Source organism: Mytilus galloprovincialis, chromosome 12 (assembly GCF_965363235.1).
Source record: "Mytilus galloprovincialis chromosome 12, xbMytGall1.hap1.1, whole genome shotgun sequence".
Classification (NCBI taxonomy): Eukaryota; Metazoa; Mollusca; class Bivalvia; order Mytilida; family Mytilidae; genus Mytilus; species Mytilus galloprovincialis.
The window spans coordinates 35629716-35638824 of NC_134849.1; the positions used below are offsets into that span (position 1 = coordinate 35629716).

Consider the following 9109-nt stretch of genomic DNA (forward strand, 5'->3'; position numbering starts at 1 on the left):
AGTTTTAACATACGCTTTTATGTTTATATGTACGTTTGGCCTAAGTTTGGTTAACCTGTGTTTAAACGCACACTGATTCACTGTGTCTAAACCACACCGGCAAAATTTGCTCGGACTCGATGGTATCTAACATCCGGCACAATGACGGAACACCAATAGACAAAAGAAAGGTAGGTTTCTCCTTATTTTTTTATTTTTTTTATGATATCGAAGAATATATATACATATACAACTATTTTCTATTGTGAGATGCAATATTTTCTACAACCGTTCTATATTAACGGAGAAATAAGTCAAAATGCATGTCAAAATGACGAATTGAGTGCACCTTGCCTTGAAATTGTTTAATTTCTCGTTAAATTGTTCACATTGTACGGAAGGAAAGGTACGGGAAGATAGATATTGACACGGAGATTGCAAATTTAGTTATTATGAGCATCTCCATAATTGTATTTCTGTGTATGGAACGAAAGAAAAGGGTCATGTCAAATTAAAATAAACCGGTTTCGTCAATGTTGTTACTACACAATCACCCGGTTTCGTCTATATATATCACCCGGTTTTTTTTTGGTTTTTTTTTTAACAAACAATTTATGAAAAGAAACTTTGGCACGGATCTGAACATTGTCTTTCGAGAATTTAAATATATATTTATTGTAAAGTAAACTTGGCGTGTTAAAATCTATTTTAAACGGGCACTTTTGGACATAGTTAATTATGATACTACACATTTTCCTAATGAAAGGCGTATCCCTTATTTCACTTAACTTCAAACTAATTTTAAATGGAATATAAATACTGAATAGCAAACACTGGTATCTAATTATTTTTTTTTTTTTTTTTTTTATCTAAAATCTGATTTATTGCACTATTGCTGTTATAATTAATACCATGTCTACAGCATTTGACAGGGCATCCCTGAGGCGTTAGTTTTACTGAACAAACAGGGAGATTGTTCAGTAAATTATTAATAATAATAATAAATGGTTAGATTTACATGTTACAATATTGTGTATACAGATTATACAGATTACTACAGAAATTATTTTCCGGAAAAAAATACATTCGTGAACCGCTTTGACTCTGTATATATGCTAGTTGACCTGGTCATGACCTATTGATCAAGGATTACACGATGGAGGCAAATTAACAGTCGAAGCAGTTTGTTGTATATTAATTATGTAGGTGAACATACTTGGTTACGAATTGAAGTACATTATATAAGTATATTTATTTATGAGTATGTGATATATTAAATGAAGGATGCGTCAGAATAGTAGGGGTTTAATCTGTATCACTGATCATGATCATGACGAAGTCTACAGCACGTGGTTTTAAGATTAACTAATATAGAGACACATGTATTGCTGAATAAAATAGCATATAGCATATATGCGAGAATAATAATTATATGTATAAGCTTATTTCTTTCAAAATTTTACCATGTTTACCACCTGAAAGTGTCGAAATATTTAAGTAGTTCAAAAAATCTTTTTTGAACAGGGCATACACATCACAATTTGTAGTTTTATAATTTGAACTGTGAGTGCACTTGTGGATAGAAAATGTAATGAGTGTCACCAACAGATTTATATCATAATAATTGATATCACCGATTTTATATCCTATAATGAGATTTCTGTAGTTTAGGATATGATGACCTATTTTAACTTTATTTAATAGTATTTTGATCTTTTCCCAAAAAGTTTTAAAGTAACGACATTCTAGGAAAAAATGTTTATAATCTTCTGTTACATTACATAAGTCGCATTTACTGTCTTCTTTTATCTTCCATTGAAAAAGCAATTGTTTGCAAGGAAGGATATGATGCAGCAATTTCCATTTAAATATTTTTAATCTGTTATCTTTTAAATAAGTAAATATAAAGTTAAGCATTGATTTAATTGGAATAAACGAATCTAAATTTAGGACACGTTTCCATTTAAAGAAACCTGGAGGCGTGTCTTCATTTCCACTAATAATGTGTGTGTATATCTGTTTTGTTTCCATTACTTGTAAAATTATTATCTTATTTTTTTCTTTTGTATTGATGCAAAGGTTAAGTTTATTTTTTACTTTTGATTTTATTGATTTTTCTGATTTAAGTACCTTGAGCCATTCATTTGGTAAGGCATAATTAAGTTTTGAAATTTCAAACATTAAATTGGATTTTGAGGATATTTTATTAGATATTATTTCTTGAGAGATATTACCATTTTGGTCTATTATATCGTTAACGTATATAATACCTTCTTTTATCCAATTTATAAAAACTAAACACTTTCCTTGAAATTTTATCAGTTTGTTTCCCCATAAGATTTGTTGTCTAATGTTTTTAAAATTCATATTGAGTTTGGTATTATTTAAATTTTGTACTTTGAACCAAGACTTTACAATTTCTAAGTAGAATTTTGGTAAAGTTTTATGTAGGTTTTGTATTGAGTAAATGTTGTCTAGATTCATGTAAAGTAGCATGAAATTAGCACCAAATTTATTAAAGTAAAATGTCGGAATTACTTTCCAGTTAGCAAAATCATCTGCAGTAAGTCTTTTTATCCATGCTATTTGTAGTGCAGTTATATAATTGTCTATATCTGTCATTTTAAGCCCTCCCGTAGTAGTATTTTTGCTAAGGGTGGTTCGTTTGACCTTTTCTCGTTTACCATCCCATATAAAATTGTAGATAATAGTTTTAAACTGTTGAATAAATTCATGTGGTAGGTTTGTGACTGAAGCTAAATATGTAAGGTTAGGTATAAGAAGAGATTTTACAACTGTTATTTTACCTATCATTGTAAGATTTCTTTTTTTCCAATTACTTATTAATTTGTCACATTTCTGTATTATTTTTTCAGTATTCAGCTTATCACATTCAGCTCGATCTGTTCCAAAATAAACTCCTAGACTTTTTATTGGTCCTTTATTCCATGTTATATTTTCAAACTTATCTTTACAATGTTTTAATTTTCCTAACCAAATGCCCTCAGTTTTTGATCTATTTAATTTTAAACCTGATAGCGTTCCAAAGATTTCAATAATATTAAGAGTGTGACGTACTTCATTTTTTGATTTTAGAAAAAGTGTTGTGTCGTCAGCTAATTGAGAAATCTTTAAACTGTGCGTTTTAGTATCTAGCTTAATTTGAAAACCTTTGATGTTGTTGTCTTGTCTTATTCTGCAGGACAAAATTTCTACAGCAATAACAAAAATCAGGGAACTTAACGGGCAGCCTTGTCTAATACCGCGTTTAATGTTATATGGTGATGAGACCCACCCATTGTTTAACATACAACCCGTTATGTCTTTGTACAGAGTTTTAACCCATTTGATAAAAGGATTTGGAAGGCCGAATTTCTTGAGTGCTTCATACATAAATGGCCATTCCAATGAGTCAAAGGCCTTGGAAAAATCTATGAAGAGCAATGCTCCTTCAATATTAAAGTATTCTGCATGGTCTATTATGTCTTGAATTTGACGAATGTTGAAACCTATATATCTATTTTTTATGTAACCATTTTGGTCACTATGGATGATTTTAGTTAGTATTGGTTTAAGACGTTGTGCTAAAGAATATGCCATAAGCTTTGTATCAACATTGAGTAAAGTAATTGGTCTATAGTTGTCTAAAAGAAGTGGGTTTCCCTTTTTATATAATAAAGAGACTACTCCTATTTTTTGTAGTGTGCTCATTTCTTCCTTTTGATAGCATGTGTTAAAAACTTTAACAACAATTTCTTTTAAATTTGTCCAGAAGGTTCGATAAAATTCTACACTGATCCCGTCGATGCCCGGTGATTTATTTAATTTCATAGATTTAATAGCTTCTGTACATTCTTTTATGGTAAGCTCCCCTTCTAGATTTTGAGTTTCCTCATGAGAAAGAGTTTTATCTACTTTTGTTTCTGTTATATATTTTTTTATTTCATTTTCATTAGGATTTGTACTTTTATATAAATTTTCATAGAAGTTTTTTTCTAACTTTAAAATTTCAGATGAATCTGTTATAATTTCTCCTTTTTCATTCGTAAGTGCAGAAATATTTTTATGAGTTTGTCTGGATTTTTCAAGGCCTATAAAAAATTTTGTGTTTTTTTCTCCTTCTTCTGTCCATTTTACACGTGATCTAACCTGAGCTCCCTTTGCTTCATTTATGTAAAGGTTCTCTAGTTTTTTCTCAGCATTGTTTATTCTATTTTGAACATTATTATCTTGTAAGTTTTCTGCATTTTCGTTCAATTTTTTTAATGACAGTTCTAATTTAATTATTTCATTTTTATTTTCAGCTTGTTTTTGCCTACAGTATTTAATGGTTATGTCTCTTACTTCAGCTTTAAAAACGTCCCACTTAACTCGAGGATCTACAGCCGTAGTAAGTATTTTTTGTTTATAAGTTTGAATTAAGTTGTTAATGAGATTTTGATATTTTGTGTCATTCAATATACTGTTATTAATTTTAAAGAAACCTCGGCCCCTACTGTGTGCTTTGTGTCTTAGCTTTAATGAAATTGCCTGATGATCAGTGTAAGAAATAGCAGCGGGTCTAATATCTGCTGCTGTAATATGTGGTCTTATATCAGAGCTAATAAGAAAATAATCTATTCTGCTTGCTATGTTAAAGTTATTTTTCCTTCTCCAGGTGAACTGTCTTTTGTTTGGGTTAATTTCTCTCCATATATCAACTAACTTATGTTTTTTTATTAATTGTTTCAAACTATTTACAGGTTTATTAAATTTTTGTGTACTTGCACTTTTTCTGTCGTTTTCAGTCAGACTTTCATTTATATCCCCTCCAAGTATTAAAATGCCTAATCTATTATTTTCAATTAAGTTGTTTATTTTTTTGAAGAAAGAATTTCTATTTCTTTGTATATTTGGTGCATAAACATTAACTAAAGTGAAGATGTTATTATCAAGTTCTACATTAATTAGAATAAACCTGCCCTCCTCATCTTTAATTTCATTTATTATTTTGTGATTTATGTTTTCTTTAATTAAAATTGAAACACCTCTGGATAGGGAATTGCCAAAGCTATGGTATATCTTACATTTAGTTTCACTATTTATTACATTTATGTTTTTATCGGTGAAATGGGACTCTTGAATAAACAAGATGTCACATTTTTGATTTTCACACCAAATATATAGTCTGTCTCGCTTTTCTTTTTTTCCTAGCCCTTGGCAGTTCAAGGAGCAAATATTTAAATTATTACTCATCTAAATAATGAACTATACATGTATTAGCAAAGATTACTACAGAGATATACATCATAACAAACTGTTTTAAGTTGTTGTATACAATACAACTATGACTAAGCGTATAATAGTAGTAATGCATGAGTATATATAATATATATGTATCATTATAATATGTGTTTTTTACAATAATACAGTTTTGTACTTGTGCCTGTATGTATATAGGAGCTTGATTTTCAGAAATTACTTTTTCTATTTTCAGATATTTGAATTGTTCAATAAGGAGTGTTCGAGTGCTCAACAACATTATAACTGTGATCAAATGAAATATATTCTCAACAGTTTTTGATGACGTCTTAAATTTTCCATACATTTGAACCTGGAAATGATATCTTTTTGTGTAGAATTCTTTGGAGATTTTTAAATGTTCACTTAACGCTGCTGTACATGTGTGTATCATGTGTTTTAATAAGATATGGATCTGTACTTCAAGTGAATATACTGCGTCAAAATGATTAGCATAGCTGGTTGTGGAATATGTGTGTCTTGATAGTATGGTGCAAAAATATATGAGTGCAATTCGTTTCGTACTTCCTGTGTGTGATGCGGTATTTGGTGATATACTACATGTAGTTGCGTACCATATTTGCAATTTCGTAGGAATATGAAGTGGTTGGTATATTTTCCGATTATCCTTGTTTGAATTGCAGAAAATAGAAGATTTGTTTGTACAATCAGTGCTTACGTGTGATAAAAGCATTTTGGTGATGAACCGAATTAAACAAATGCAGCCTAATGACGTGGATAGTAGAACTAGTGATCGTTTCATTTTGTTAACTAGTGAATAAAAGTTTTTTCTTTTTGTTGGTTTAATGCTTGTTTTAAAATTATCTGTTTCTTTCAGACATATGTTTTTGTTGGTATTTTGTGAATAAACATACATATAAGATAAATTACATATTACACTGTTTTCTATTTCTACATCATCATGATCATCAATTGAGAACATATGATCTAGTTTTGTGTCATATTTCTCTTTTTGATTGGTTAATATACATGTACTACTCTTATCAACACAAATACAATATACAATATGTATAGAGGATAAGTAGTTTTCATTTTCGATATCATTATTCAAACACATATAATCTAAATTATATCGTATTTTTTTTTTTTTTTTTTTTTTAACATAATAAATAAAAGTCATGAAAAAACATAAAATGAGAACATTGTTTATGTTTACCATAACATCAGTTGGACACATACAATCTATTATTACAAAGAGTTCTTTTTTTTGTTTGTATTTTACACTATAAATAAAAACACAGAAAAAAAGTAAATATATACAAATGTTCATGGAAATAGGTATATAATTTTACTATTTAATGCTTATAAAATTTATATACATTTAGTTGAGCTGGATGATAGTTAGGGTCCCTTTGGTTTCTGAATATTTGATGTTCGTTCGTGAATTTGGTCAGTTGGTGTTGTTGCTGCGCGTTTGTCTTTGCGTCCATCAGGCGTTCCAGCATTGTTGTTTCCTTGGAAGTGAAAGAACAATGTTGATTGATTAGGATTGTCCTCGTTGTCTTTATTAAGTTGTTGTGTACCGGTTTTTTTGCCAGACTTTTTTTTAGCTTTTGCCTTTTTAATTTCATTGTTATGTTTGGCTGCTGAAATGCCTTGGTGTTCAGGTTCGTTCATAATGAGAGCTGCATCCTTTTTATTTGAAGCATTATAGCTGAAACTTGCGCTTGTCACATTGAAATTTTGCATAAAAGACGGAGACTGGTTGGTGGTTCCCATCTTTTCAGTATTTGTTTTAAGTTCAGATGTATTTTCATCTTCACTTGTTGAATTTTCAGATTCATGCGTGCTAGCAGTATTGACGTTGACTGGATGTTCTTGAGCGTGGGCAATAACGGTCTCGAAATTTGGACATTCAGCTTTCTTATGTCCTGGGTTGTTGCATGTTGTACATACCCACTCATTTGGGTATTCTCTGAGCACGTGCCCAGTTTGTAGACATTTGTTACATTTGAGCTGAGATGAATCAGTTTTCTGTTCTTTGTGTAACAAAACGGCCATATATTTACCAATTTTAAGAGTTCTAGGCAAGACCTTTTCCATGGGTTCACAGTATAATATCCTGTCTCCTGTTTGGCAGTTGGTGAGTAAACCGTCCACTCTGAGTCGCTCTCTGTCTAATGAGTGGACTGTCCCTCCAAGATTTTCTACTGCCCTCATAATCTGTCCATCCTCAGCAGAGCATGGGATGTTCTTGACCCTAACACGCCAGTGATGAGGATTGTCATGATCGTATACCTTTGAGTTAGGATTGCGGGTATAGATTTTCAAAAGTTTTTTCCTTAAAACCAGTCCCTTTGTTATTAAGGTGTCTCTGTCAGTTTCAGAGTCGGGATAAATTCGCCACATCCCTTTTACCCTTTGCAAACCTCTGAGGTTCCTAGAATTAACAATATAATCAATGGATTTGTAAAGTTCAACATGGTTGAGAAACTGATCTATGCTTGGTTTGACATCACCAAACAGGTCTTTCTCTAGCAGGAAAACTGGCTTAACCGAACCAAGTATCTCGTGTGGGTTCATGGGATTTTCAACCTGATTGTTGGCCATCAGACCGTTTTTCACTGCGTTTTTGTATGACTCGGGTAGGTTTTTAATATGGCTGACATCAGCACTATTGATGTCCGAACTTGCCATCATCAAAATGGTTATTTGTCCGTATATTTGTGAAAAATATTGAAACAGCTAGTTATAATACAAGTGTCTACCTAGTAAGCACCTATTCAGTATACTTATACTCTGGATTACGTCTTTAAACTATTGATTTTACTTGGATTTGTAGGAGCGAACAAATTTCCGTGGAATACCTTCGGCCCCTTACGTCCATGTTTTTCTAATTATTTTGTAACATTATTATATTTTTTTGTTTATAATAGTAGTACAAATGTATGTAAAGATAAAAAATAAAAGGATGTGTTTTGATTGTGCCATAATTTTAATTTACTATACTATATTATATACACTTACTTTACAATATTTACTATCAATTGTTAATACATTTATGCATTCAATCATTGACGAACAGTCCCAAACCGACTATAGTCTATACTGTTCTGCACAAATTAATCATGCATGCAGTCCTGCCAGATTTTCTGGTACTATATATACTATGTTACTTGCGCACTAAAGCGAGTTTTCACACATCCATAACATAGCAGTGAGATTTGTAACTTTCTCCCCGTTTCTGGTAGGCACATTTATTTTCATAGGCATGTTTTTCACATTATTTTTACAGTTCAAATTCATTTTTTGTACAGTTCAAATTCAATTGAAACTTCAAGATAACTTTCGAAAACAATATCTGACAGTTTTGTATTTTCAATGTGAATAAAAGTTGGTTTGCAAAACATGACCGTCATTTATATCTAGGTCTTATAAAGAAGAAGTGACGGTAACCACTTATCCCATAAACATTGACAATGAGACAACTTTCTTTTAGACACAAAAATTATGTTGAATTAATTAAGTTTAGGTCAGCGTATGCCTTAAACAATGAGAAAAACACACAAACTGCATGAAAGCAAGCTATAACAACCATGGAATTACAAGCGTGTGATTCGGGAATGGACTGAGTCAAAGTGTTGTCGCTGACTCAAACAGTACAACAAAAGTACAAATAATAAAAAATGATGAAAAAACCTTAACTCGTCCGATGACAGAGCCTGTATAGTAAATGCGCGCGATGTGTGCCAAAACTTGTATCATAGTTAAAATTATCCCTTAAATATAATAAATATACATGTATTCGCAGTTTACTATGAAGTCCACTATCACTGAACTTGTATAAATATTTATTAAGGGGCCAGGTAAAGGACGCCACCGGATGCGG

General features: G+C 31.0%; 1 long non-coding RNA gene across 1 annotated transcript; it reads left to right on the top strand.

The window, feature by feature from the left end:
• The first annotated feature begins 951 nt into the window (after positions 1–951).
• On the top strand, positions 952–6151 carry LOC143055668 (uncharacterized). Its single transcript, XR_012972120.1, has 3 exons — positions 952–1181; positions 4284–4369; positions 5456–6151. It is a non-coding gene; the product is annotated as an uncharacterized LOC143055668 (long non-coding RNA).
• Positions 6152–9109: the final 2958 nt, after the last annotated feature.